This window comes from Mauremys mutica, chromosome 14, assembly GCF_020497125.1.
Source record: "Mauremys mutica isolate MM-2020 ecotype Southern chromosome 14, ASM2049712v1, whole genome shotgun sequence".
Taxonomy (NCBI): Eukaryota; Metazoa; Chordata; order Testudines; family Geoemydidae; genus Mauremys; species Mauremys mutica.
In genome coordinates, this window is record NC_059085.1 from 18,441,654 (window position 1) to 18,454,374 (window position 12,721).

Sequence of the window (12,721 nt, forward strand, 5' to 3'; positions counted from 1 at the left end):
ACAATAGAGCAGGCAGTGTTAGTTAGAACACAGAATATAATGAACCATCTAAAATGAAATATGTAGGACTCCCATTATTCTGATAAACCTTTCTCTAGAAACACATAGGTATTGCCTTTTAAAAGAGATGAGGTTAGCGCCAGAACTTACATGGCTCTGAGCAGCTATATTAGCTAAGATGACCATATGTATTATTATTAGTAATAACTATCTAGGGTCAGATTTTACAGTGCTATTATTATATTGAATGGTACTGCAACATGATTAAGGGTAACATAATGTTGTCCATATTCAGCAGTGTATCACCCTTTTGAGCTGTACAACTGTTCTTCGTACCATGTTCAGAGCTCTCTAAATTCTTTACATTTGTTCTGTGGGTCTCCAGTCTTCTCCAAGAATCAGTGAGACAGTTACTGGTATATGGCTCTGTGATGGGCCAGGTGCCCCAGCGCCCCCTCGTGGCAGGGTAGCGCGGCCTAGCAGCCGGAGTCCATAAGCGCCCCCTTCGGGGCGGGGTAGCACGGCCTAGCGGCCGGAGTCCGTAAACACCCCTTCGGGGTGGGGTAGCGCGGCCTAGCGGCCGGAGTCCACAAGCGCCCCCTTCGGGGCAGGGTAGCGCGGCCTAGCGGCCGGAGTCCATACACACCCCTTTGGGGTGGGGTAGCGCGGCCTAGCGGCCGGAGTCCACAAGCGCCCCCTTCGGGGCGGGGTAGCGCGGCCTAGCGGCCGGAGTCCATAAACCCCCCCCTTCGGGGTGGGGTAGCGCGGCCTAGCGGCCGGAGTCCATAAACCCCCCCCTTCGGGGTGGGGTAGCGCGGCCTAGCGGCCGGAGTCCATAAACCCCCCCTTCGGGGTGGGGTAGCACGGCCTAGCGGCCTGAGTCCCTACACACCCCCTTCGGGGTGGGGTAGTGCGGCCTAGCGGCCTGAGTCCCTACACACCCCCTTCGGGGTGGGGTAGTGCGGCCTAGCGGCCTGAGTCCCTACACACCCCCTTCGGGGTGGGGTAGCGCGGCCTAGCGGCCGGAGTCCATAAACCCCCCTTTCGGGGTGGGGTTTTACGGGGTGGGGTAGGGGGGCTCGGGCCCTCCCTCTCCACCGAGCCCCGACCCAGGGCCCTGTTTGTGGCAAGTTCTCCTTGCCTCCCGCTCGGCGGGGATCCGCCCGCAACACGCCGAGCGGTACTGCAGCTTTAAGGCTGTCAGTCTCTACAATGCCCCTGGGTCACTTCCTACCCTGCCTGGCCGGACGTCTGCGTTGTGGGAGCGGCTCCCCCGTAGGTCCGTCGCTGCCGGCGTCCCTCCCCGGGGGCTCCGGGTCGGCCCCGGTTCGGCTGGCGCCCTGGTCCAAGCTCCTGGGCTCTCCCTCTGCAGAGGCTGACGGTCTACGTCCTTCTCCCCTGGTGGCCAGCCCAGACTGAGCAGACCTGCAGGCTTTTATACTGGTCTGCCAGTTGGAGCATGCCCAGCAGAACTTCCTGGGCGTGGCTTCCTCTGCTAGTAGAGAAGGGTTAACCCCTGCTGTACCAGTGCGGGGCTGCCCTGCCCCGTCACACACCCTCCCCCTTAAGACAGCCGCCGAGGCCGGCCGACCCTGGACTCCCGCCTCCCCTTCCTCCTCCCCGATGCGGGAGAAGAAGTCCGCGTTCCCATGAGCCCTGCCTGGCCGATGTGACACGCGGAAGGCGTAGGGTTGGAGGGACAGGTACCACCGCATGATCCGGTTATTTGTCTCCTTCATACTATTAATCCATCGGAGGGGCGCGTGATCAGTCACCAAGGAAAAGGGGTTCCCCAATAGGTAGTACCTTAGTGCCTCAATCGCCCACTTTACTGCCAAGGCCTCGCGTTCTATGGTGGAGTACCGGGTTTCGCGGGGGAACAGCTTGCGGCTGAGGTACAAGACCGGGTGTTCTTCGTCCCCTACCTCCTGTGACAGTACGGCCCCCAGTCCCACCTCCGAGGCATCTGTCTGTAGGATAAAGGGCTTTGAAAAATCCGGTTGGACTAGTACCGGTTCCTGGGTTAATTGTTCCCTCAGGGCGCGAAAGGCCTTTTCGCAGCCCTCCGTCCAACGTACTTTCTGGGGTTGTGAACTGCGTGTCAATTCCGTTAGTGGGGCCACGAGTGTGGCGAAGTTAGGCACAAACCGCCGATAGTACCCGGCCAGCCCCAAGAACTGTCGGACTTGCCGCTTGGTTGTGGGCGTGGGGTACGTCCTCAACGCTTCTACCTTATCCACGAGGGGACGGATCTGACCCCGACCTACCGTGTAGCCCAGGTAAGTCACCTCCTTCTGGCCCAGGTGACATTTCGCCGGGTTCGCGGTGAGGCTGGCTTCGCCTAATGCCTGCAGAACTTCAGTCAGGTGTTGTAGATGTTCCTCCCAAGTGCTACTATAGATGACAATGTCATCGATGTACGCTGCGGCGTAGTCATTGTGGGTGTTCAGCACCTGGTTCATGAGTCGCTGGAAGGTCGCCGCGGCCCCGTGCAATCCGAACGGCATCATCGTAAACTGGTAGAGTCCGAACGGCGTTGGAAATGCTGTCTTTTCTCGTGAGGCCGGTGTCAACGGGATCTGCCAATATCCCTTCGTCAAGTCCAGGGTGGAGATGAACTCGGCTTTTCCTAGCCGCTCTAGCAGCTCGTCCACCCGGGGCATGGGATAGGCATCAAACCGTGAAATGGCATTTACCTTGCGGAAGTCGATGCAAAACCTGACTGTTCCGTCTGGCTTGGGGACCAGTACTATGGGACTCCTCCATTCACTCCGCGACTCTTCCACCACCCCTAAGGCTAGCATCAGCCCGAGCTCCTCCTTCACTGTCTCCCACATCTTCCTGGGGAGTGGGCGATGTGTGTCCCGTACTTTGTGTCCTGGAATGGTAGCGATGTGGTGGTTTGCTAACGTGGTTCGCCCGGGTCGCGTCGACAAAACCACGGGGAACGCCGCCACCAGTCGTTCTACCTGGTCCCGCTGGGTCGGGGTAAGCTCGCGGCCTATGTCCGCCGTCCCGGCTGCCTCGGGCTCTCCCTCCAGCGGCCCCAATTCCGGTTCTGGCGGGTATGGGGCTATCAGCAGGCCCTCTCGGTCCCTCCAGGCCTTAAGGAGGTTCACGTGGTAGATCTGGGTATCCCTCCTCCGCCCGGACAACCGTACCTCATAATCGACCGGCCCCACCCGCCTGACCACTTCAAAGGGGCCCTGCCACTTGGCTAGCAGCTTGGACTCTGAGGAAGGAAGTAGCAAGAGGACCCGGTCCCCTGGCCCGAAAGTTCGTACCTTGGCCCCCTTGTTATACTGAGCCTCCTGAGTCTGCTGAGCTCTCACCAGATTTTCGCGGGCCAAGGCCCCTAGCTCCCGGAGACGTTCCCGCAGATGGAGGATATACTGCACCGATCCCCGAACACGGGTCTCCTGCTCTTCCCAGGTTTCCCTTAGGAGATCGAGGATACCCCTAGGCTTCCTCCCGTAGAGGAGTTCAAAGGGAGAGAACCCCGTAGACGCCTGGGGTACCTCTCGCACCGCGAAGAGGAGTGCGGGGAGTAGTTTATCCCAGTGTCGTGGGTCGTCTTCTACAAACTTCCTCAGCATGGCCTTCAAAGTGCCGTTGAATCGCTCGACCAAGCCATCCGTCTGGGGGTGGTAGACGGAGGTCTTTAGTGCCCGGATGTTCAGCAGCCTGCACAGCTCTGCCATCAACCTAGAGGTCACGTTCGTCCCTTGATCCGTTAATATCTCCCTCGGGATACCTACCCGAGCGAAGATTTGTAATAGTTCGTTAGCAATGACCGGTGCCGTGGTGGACCTCAGTGGCACCGCTTCGGGATAGCGTGTGGCATAATCGACCACCACCATGATGTACTTATGACCCGTGCCGCTCTTTTCCAGGGGTCCCACGAGATCTAGGCCTATCCGGTCAAAAGGCGTCCCCACCACGGGCAAAGGTACGAGGGGGGCCTTTGGTACACCTTTTGGGCCGGCTCTCTGGCATTCTGGGCAGGAGGCGCAATAGTCTCGTACCTCTGCATGGATGCCCGGCCAAAAGAACCTCTGGGCCACCCTTTGTAACGTCTTCTCTCGGCCTAGGTGTCCGGCCCATGGCACCGAATGTGCCAGACGGAGCAAGTCCCGACGGAACCGCCACGGGACCAATAGCTGGCGTAGTTCTTCTTTTGTCTGTGGTTTGGGCACCACCCGATAGAGTAAGTCCCGATGGATCTCAAAGCGGGGCCCTTGTGGCTGGCGGTGGGGCGGGTCGTCCTCCCCTGGTGGACTAGTCGCCTGTTCCCAAGCCCGGCTGAGAGTGGCATCCCCTCGTTGCTCCTCGAGGAAGTCGGTGTCCACATCTAGCCAGCCCGGGCCCTCTGTTGCCGGCGCTTCGGTAGGGACTTGGCTCCTTACCCCTCTCCCGGAGCTCCCCGAGGGTCCCTCTAGGGGGTCCTCTGCCGTTGGCTGGCCTAGAAATCCTGGCCGTCTAGCCCGTTCCCCAGTTCTCCTCCCCGGCGGCGTAGCCCCTTCCCTCAAGAGGCTTGTGAAGCCCGGCCAGTCACGCCCTAGGACCACGGGGTACGCCAATTTGGGAGCCACCCCCACTAGACACCGCGCCCGGTGTTGGGCCGCCTCCAGCTGTACCCAGACAGTGGGGTAAGGCTTCACATCCCCATGGATGCACTGTAGCTGGATGGGGGCCCCGGCAGGGCCGGTGGGCTTGATCAGCCCCTCCCGAATAACCGTCTGGCTACACCCGGAGTCCACTAAGGCCCAGGCAGACGTCCCATCCACCTTCACTGGCAGAACAATTTTCCCCGGCTCCCAAGCCCGGGCCCGGTGACCCGCCGTCAACACTTGCCCATAATTGCAATCCATGTACGGGCACTCCCTCCTGAAGTGCCCTACCTGGCCGCACTCGTAGCAGCGGTCCCGTCTCCCTTCTTCGGTAGGGTTGTGGCGGGGGCTGCCAGGCCTTGCGGGGGCCTCCTCCGAGCGTCGTGGGATATCGTCCCGGGGTGTCGTCCTAGGGCCCCGGGTTACTGGTATTTCTGGGGGCTGGGGTAGCCGCCGAGGGTCCCCCCGTCCCCTTTACGTGGGCCCTGGGCCTGTCCTGGGCTCCGTCTACTGGGCTCACCCCCCCTGGGGTTGGCCTTCATGTCCCCATCTGCCGCCTGGTAGTCCTCCATCAGGGAAATCGCGTCAGCGAGGGTCTTGGGGCGGTGTCGCTGTACCCATTCCTTCCCTCCCGGGGGCAGGGCTTGAAGGAACTGTTCTAAGGCTACCATCTCCGCCACCTGAGCGCCCGTCCGCCCTTCCGGTTCCAGCCACCGCCAACAGAGGTCCCGGATTCGCTGGGCCACGGCCCGCGGCCGGGCCCCGGGCGCGTATCGTTCCCGGCGGAGCCGCTGGCGGTAGGTCTCAGGGCTGACGCCAACTTCATCTAAGATGGCGGCCTTAACCTTCGGGTAGTCCAGTGCATCCTGGGAGCCCAAGTTTCGGTACGCCACTTGGGCTGAGCCCGTCAGGTAGGGTGCCAGTATCGTGGCCCAATGAGCGAGGGGCCACTGCATGGCGGTCGCGACCCTTTCAAAGGTCACGAGGAAGGCCTCGGGATCATCCCCCGGTCCCATCTTAGCTAGGCGCACGGGTAATCTCCCGAGACCCTCGTCGGGGTTGCCCCCGACGGCCCCTAGAGGCGTACCCGGTGCCGGTCCAATTAGCGCCGCCATCTGTTGAACCAGCCGCTCCTGGTTCGTCTGTTGCTGGGCCGCCAGTTCCCGGACCAACTGCTGCTGCTGTTCCTGTCGCTGGGCGGCTTGTGCCTGCTGTTGGGCCGCCAGCTGCTGGAGCAGCTGCGCTTGCTGTTGTTGCTGTTGTGCCATCTGCTGCTGCTGATTCTCCAGCAGCCACTGCAAAAGCTTCTCGGGGTCCATCTTGGGCCCTGCGGCCTTATCTCAGGCCCGTTCAAGCCCCACGTTGGGTGCCAATTGTGATGGGCCAGGTGCCCCAGCGCCCCCTCGTGGCAGGGTAGCGCGGCCTAGCGGCCGGAGTCCATAAGCGCCCCCTTCGGGGCGGGGTAGCACGGCCTAGCGGCCGGAGTCCATAAGCGCCCCCTTCGGGGTGGGGTAGCGCGGCCTAGCGGCCGGAGTCCACAAGCACCCCCTTCGGGGTGGGGTAGCGCGGCCTAGCGGCCGGAGTCCATACACACCCCTTTGGGGTGGGGTAGCCCGGCCTAGCGGCCGGAGTCCATACACACCCCTTCGGGGCGGGGTAGCGTGGCCTAGCGGCCGGAGTCCATAAACCCCCCCCTTCGGGGTGGGGTAGCGCGGCCTAGCGGCCGGAGTCCATAAACCCCCCCTTCGGGGTGGGGTAGCACGGCCTAGCGGCCTGAGTCCCTACACACCCCCTTCGGGGTGGGGTAGCGCGGCCTAGCGGCCTGAGTCCATAAATACCCCCTTCGGGGTGGGGTAGCGCGGCCTAGCGGCCTGAGTCCACAAGCGCCCCCTTCGGGGCGGGGTAGCGCGGCCTAGCGCCCGGAGTCCATAAACCCCCCCCTTCGGGGCGGGGTAGCGCGGCCTAGCGGCCGGAATCCATAAACCCCCCTTTCGGGGTGGGGTTTTACGGGGTGGGGTAGGGGGGCTCGGGCCCTCCCTCTCCACCGAGCCCCGACCCAGGGCCCTGTTTGTGGCAAGTTCTCCTTGCCTCCCGCTCGGCGGGGATCCGTCCGCAACACGCCGAGCGGTACTGCAGCTTTAAGGCTGTCAGTCTCTACAATGCCCCTGGGTCACTTCCTACCCTGCCTGGCCGGACGTCTGCGTTGTGGGAGCGGCTCCCCCGTAGGTCCGTCGCTGCCGGCGTCCCTCCCCGGGGGCTCCGGGTCGGCCCCGGTTCGGCTGGCGCCCTGGTCCAAGCTCCTGGGCTCTCCCTCTGCAGAGGCTGACGGTCTACGTCCTTCTCCCCTGGTGGCCAGCCCAGACTGAGCAGACCTGCAGGCTTTTATACTGGTCTGCCAGTTGGAGCATGCCCAGCAGAACTTCCTGGGCGTGGCCTCCTCTGCTAGTAGAGAAGGGTTAACCCCTGCTGTACCAGTGCGGGGCTGCCCTGCCCCGTCACAGGCTCCCTAATGGAAAGCCTGTAGAATTACTTTCCAAATGTGAGGTTACCACCTGACCATGAGGGTAATTTAGAGGTGTCCAATTAAGACCTGTTGAGAGTAACCTTGCAAAGGACTTCTCCTGTTTTTGGCATAAACCCACAGTTACCTAGACAGCTCTGGTCTGGCCTGAGAAAGCTACTTCCTTCCACATGAGTCTGCTTTGGTATTGTCCAGCTTCTTCCCTCGGGGCACATCTGGTCTGGAACCTTAGTCTGGTGGGCTGGAGTTTACACTCAAGTCTGGCCCTTAGTTATGTTATCTCTTGCCTTCCTCTGGTCTTGCTGTTCGCCAGCTCTCTCTCTGTACCTGCCCTGAGCCAGACAGAATTCCTTTCCTTTTGCTAACTTTTTATTGCTGCGTTCAGCTGGCCTGGTCTAGCTGCATGGTCCCTTTGCTTCTGTCATGTTCACGTTCCTGAATATAGACTGGGCAGGAGATAAAAATAAGCCATGATCTCTGTTTCTACATCTGAAATCTCACATGTGCAGGTAATAGGATTTTCATGGGCAAACCCCATTTGTGTATGTTGATTTTGGGATAACTGAGTAACCTCCAGCCCCTACAGATACTAAGTGTTCACGGGGCACCAGGGCTTGCCAAGGTGAGGCCCGACTGACAATCCGCTCTTCAAAGACTAGTCAAACAAGCTCTGAGTATTAAACTAGAAACACACAAATTCTGGGCTAGATTGTCTCAGCCCTTAGTCGTGAAGAAAAGTAAGAGAGAGTAATGCCCTTTGAACTCCTCTACTGGGCCCTGCTCAGCATGTGACCCGCCCCCCTCCCAGGCCAGGGGCTACTCACCACAAATGGGTAGTGGTTGAAGGGAACAGGAAGCAGTAGAAGCCCTGGCCCTCATCCACCACCACTTGGCAGGCAGAGAAGCTGGCCAGGCACTCAGCGGGGTGTAAGCTGCTCCACAGAAAGGGGTGATGTGACTTACTCATTCCTTGGAGCACAGAGGAAGCAGGGAGGGAACTGTGACTGCGAGGGGTGTACGCCTAGGCTACTCCAGGAAGGGTGGCATTTATGCACCAGCTTGAGCTGTGCCTAAAGGCACAATCTAGCCCCTAGACTTGAGCGCTCAAGAGTGAATGTTTGCAGAGCTGGAGCCTTAATCTTATATGGGGGAGAGGGGCAACTTCCATAAGGAAAAGCAAGAAAGAAAGGCAGCAAACTCTGTTAAGTACCCAGTGGATATTGTAATAAATAGTGTACCAGACAAACCAGGGGGGGCATAGCCAAGACTAAAGGTGAAGGAAAGGACTAAAAGGAGAATAATGAAAAATCTCTTATTCCATAGGCATGTTTGGCTCAGTTGGCACTTAATGAACATTAAACTAACTAAATTATCATAGCTAATGGTTCAATGTGACCAGTTGCTGAGCTCTTGTAATACCTTCAGCTATCTCCCCCATAGCTGCCACTAAAGAAAGCTTTTAGTCGACAGCAATGTGATTGGTTAATGGCAGACAGAGAGAATAATTGACAACTCAGCCAAAACATCTGGGGATGAAATACATTTTGTCAAAGAGCTAAAACCCTTGTGTTGAGACAATGCATTTTTTCACTCTGCTCCATTCTGTCAACAAAATACTTTTCATCAGAAACATCAAAGCCATTCCATCTGCAAAATTCATTTTTTTTTGAATCCCTTAATCTATTCTGTTGACAAAAAATTCTGTCAACTGCCTCAAACCATTGTATTAACAAATTTCATTTTGTCAATCATGATTTATTCTTCTGGCAAATGCATTCTGTAATACTGTGCTCTATTCTGTGGAAAGAATACATAAGTCATGGCCTCAATTCTAATTTTTTAGGAAGTGAAAGGCAAAGTTGTGTCACAGCTGCTAATTTACTGCATTTATCCAGTGACTTTGCTTATTTTAAATAAATCAAGTTAAATTTAATTTTCTGCTGAATAATGCAAAACGGTGAAGTAAGGAAGTTAGTGGTAAAATGATTTCTCAGTTAATATTTTCTTTTCTGCAGTACCTCGTCTGCTAATCATAGACTTTCAGTATCATGCAGGAACAGATCTTCAAGAGCATCACTTTAGCTGGCTTGTATTTGCTGATGTACTGATATTTATGGTAATATCACTACTTATTATGACCCTACCGTATATTTGAAATTGAATTGAATGTCACATTTACTGTGATTGTATTCCATGCTAATTTAGTATTAAATAATATAAAACTGAAATGAATTATTAGCCAACTCCTTTCTCAAAACTATTTTTGTGTAAAGGCAGAAATATTTAGGAGTAAAAGCATAATAAGGTAGGAGCTTTGAGTTGAAACTACATAATAATGCAGTGACGTCCTATTTATTGTACATCCTTTTAGTTTACTGTCAGCATTAAAAATGTATATTGTGTCGGATTTTGTTAATTCTTAGATGCTTCCTTTCCAGTGATCATATATAATACGTTTGGATTTTATGGGAAATTATATGCATCATAAGAGTAAAAGGAACAAATTTATTTACCATTTATAATTCTACTCAATATTACATTTATTGCATAATATACATACGTGTATGGACCCTGACTTGTTTTCTGTATTAGCTAGACTATTTTATATTTATATTGAACATTTAGTATATGTGCATATGAAACTGATTTGCACTAAAGAATTAACTATGCAAAATGTCTGTCCAAATTCACTGATGGCATTCTCTTCAAAGACCAAGTCAGAGCATTGCTTCACATTTTAATACTGCTTCACATTGCCCCACATCAAACACACAGCAACATGGTTTGATGAGTAAAGTGCAAATAGCGTTGCCAATTTTGGTTGGATGTATTCCTGGAGGTTTCATCACATGACATAATCTTTAATTAAAGAGTAATCTTTTAATTCTTGGAGACTCCAGGACAATCCCAGATGGTTGGCGACCCTAAATGCAAAGGCAGATTAGAATGTTGCTTGTGCAATACCTGTTTTAAGGCCCCAGTTCAGCACTCCATGTTTATTCAGCAAAGTGCTTTATTACATGCTAAACTTTAAGTCAATGGGAGCTTAAGCACATGTTTAACGATCTGTTCCTGCACCTCTACAATTCAGTGACAAAACTCCAGGATTCAGGATTGAGACCTAAGTGCCTTACTGAATAGAGCTGGACCTAAGTATGTTCTTAAATACTTTGCTGAATTGGTGCCCAAATTTGTCCACCAATGACAAAATGTCTTCTCACCGGGGTTTGCAACTACTGTGATGGGTACATGCTCATTATGTCATGATACCAGGCAGATGCTTTGTCTGGGCAGCTTTGGTGGTGCTGTTCTTTGTTAATGATTCAGTTAGCATTGACACAGAGTCTCTTGTCCTGCTTGTTCCTTGAGAATCTGAGTTTGTAACTTTCTTTCTTAGGAGGTTTCAAATATTTCAAGCCAATACAAATGTCTGTGGCACCTTTGTCCATTTCAGTGTCTCTGTTGTGGGGATCTCAGTAAATCTTGTTGAGGTCCAAGTTGAGTTAATGTTTGCCTCAGGAGGGACTAGCTGCCTGACTGTCAGTCTAGATTCAGAGTCGGAATATGTGTGTGTCATTTTGTTTCTTTTGTCTGCCTTCCACTTATATTTGTAAGCCTGGTTCTTGCTGAAGTTTGAGTACCTAACATCTCGTGGAAAGTCTTTGCTCATATGTACATTAACATCTGTCCTGGGGAAATGCCTTTGGATGATTCTTAAATTCTTTTAAATAGAATCTTGTTCCAGTTTTATGCTGGTAACACTCCAGTGACTTCAGTGGAGTCGCATCAAAGTAAAACTGGAGTAGCAGAGTGGTAAACCAGGCCTATGAAGTTTATTGTCACGATTAACTTTCTTTGGGCTAAATTGGAGATTTAGTTGCCTGAGTGAGAGGCAGAATAGAACTGGTTTGAGTGACAATTCATTCCATGCTCCAGCAGGAAGTAAACTCCTATGAAAGGTTGCAGAGTATTTCCTTACCACCTTGGTGCCAGGCCAATTTCTCTGGGCATCAAGTATGTGTGACCAGAGCAAAGGCTGCCACTGCATGTAGCTGTGTGATCAGATTGGCCGGAAGTGATTGCATTTGAGTGACAGAAGGCCTGAAAAATATTGTTTTGAAGGCCCTCCCAAAAATGCTGAGCTCAGCTGTGGATAACAAGTTGCATTCACTGCCTACAGCTAGAGTGGAGAGTAGGGCTCTGTTAGGAGAGAACAAATCAGTTATAATGAATACCAAAGAGCAATCAACTCTTCCTGCTTGTAAGGGAGAATTTCTTTCATTGAACACAAGGCAAGTGCTCAGTTAAATAGAGATGTTCTCCATGGGTCTGGCTTTTCCAATTCATTCTGTTAATAGAACTATAGAATATCAGGGTTGGAAGGGACCTCAGGAGGTCTCATCTAGTCCAACCCCCTGCTCAAAGCAGGACCAATCACCCACTAAATCAAAAACAACAAACAACAAAAAAGCAGCAGCACAATAATAAATAAAAAAATTAAAATAGACTAAAGCTGTGCAGGAATATTTGAATGAGTGAAGTTAAAGATCCAATACTACACTTGCTATTGAGTTTAAATGACACTTCAATGAGTTTTCCAGCAGCTCAGTGGTAATTTGCCACTGTCAATGTGCTCCACATTGCATGTGGGAGGTGTGGTGGCGAGCACCACAGAGTAACAAATCTTTGTTATTCTCTCTCTGATATTAGTAGCATTGGCACTAACTGTAATTGTCTATTTTAGCATTTTCAGAGTAAATGATCCTGCTCGTGTTGAAGCCAATGGGTGTTTTGCTATTCCATTAATAGAACTAAAATCAAACTCTAATCCAGTGCACAGTACATAGCGCTAAAGGCCAGGGACTAAATTCAAACTGCCGTTTGTTCAATCAAAAGTCAATTGTTACTCCTACTCTGGCCTCCTGCAAACTCTGTGCAGTGCATACTTCAGAGATCCTCCAAGAACAGAACCACAAAGGGGTTCTTGATGTGTTGGGCCCAGTTCATGTTTTGAAACATACACATTCCCTGCTAATCTGCAATACAGCTAGAGAAGGTTATTCCCCACTGCCTGGCTGCCTGAGCTCCTCTGTATATAGGGCCACAGTGAGTGTTGTACACTTGATTCTGCCCAAACTTTATATACACTTTGGAATTGGCCACCCGCTGGAACTGTGTCTAAATTTTCAGTCTCTAAATTTTTCATTTAATTTACATACATCTAAATGTAGAAAATATTACAAAATATCATTCCTTTTTCTTTTTTAAATTAAATATTTAGTATCCGATTTCCCTTTTTCCCTGCCCCACAAACACATACCACCTTCTCAACAGGGAAGTACCTTCGTTTCACTGTTGTTTTTGCTGACTTGTGACCATTTTTCACAATGATGTGTTTTTATTGGGACTGCAAGTCTTCTTGTATGTAAAATGATTTTGCTATGTGCTTCTTTTCTTTTCATGGTTTTAATTTCATAGTTTAATGTTAATTTCACCTCTGAAGTTTTTCCTCTTGATCTATAGTTGCACCACAGTGAAGCGTCTTTAAATAAAAGATGCAGTATGCAATTGAGTTGACAGGTCATCATTT

At 52.5% G+C, this 12,721-nt stretch overlaps 1 long non-coding RNA gene across 5 annotated transcripts in view; it reads left to right on the forward strand.

Moving 5' to 3' along the window:
* LOC123349464 overlaps positions 1–12,721 on the forward strand; it is a 148,935-nt gene that overhangs the window by 19,377 nt on the left and 116,837 nt on the right. Inside the window, exon 4 of one of the 5 annotated variants that reach the window (XR_006573556.1) lies at positions 9,147–9,275. The exons of the other annotated variants lie outside the window; for them this stretch is intronic. This is a non-coding gene — a long non-coding RNA (uncharacterized LOC123349464). Of the gene's footprint in view, positions 1–9,146; positions 9,276–12,721 lie in introns of those variants that run through there. 5 annotated transcript variants of the gene reach the window in all.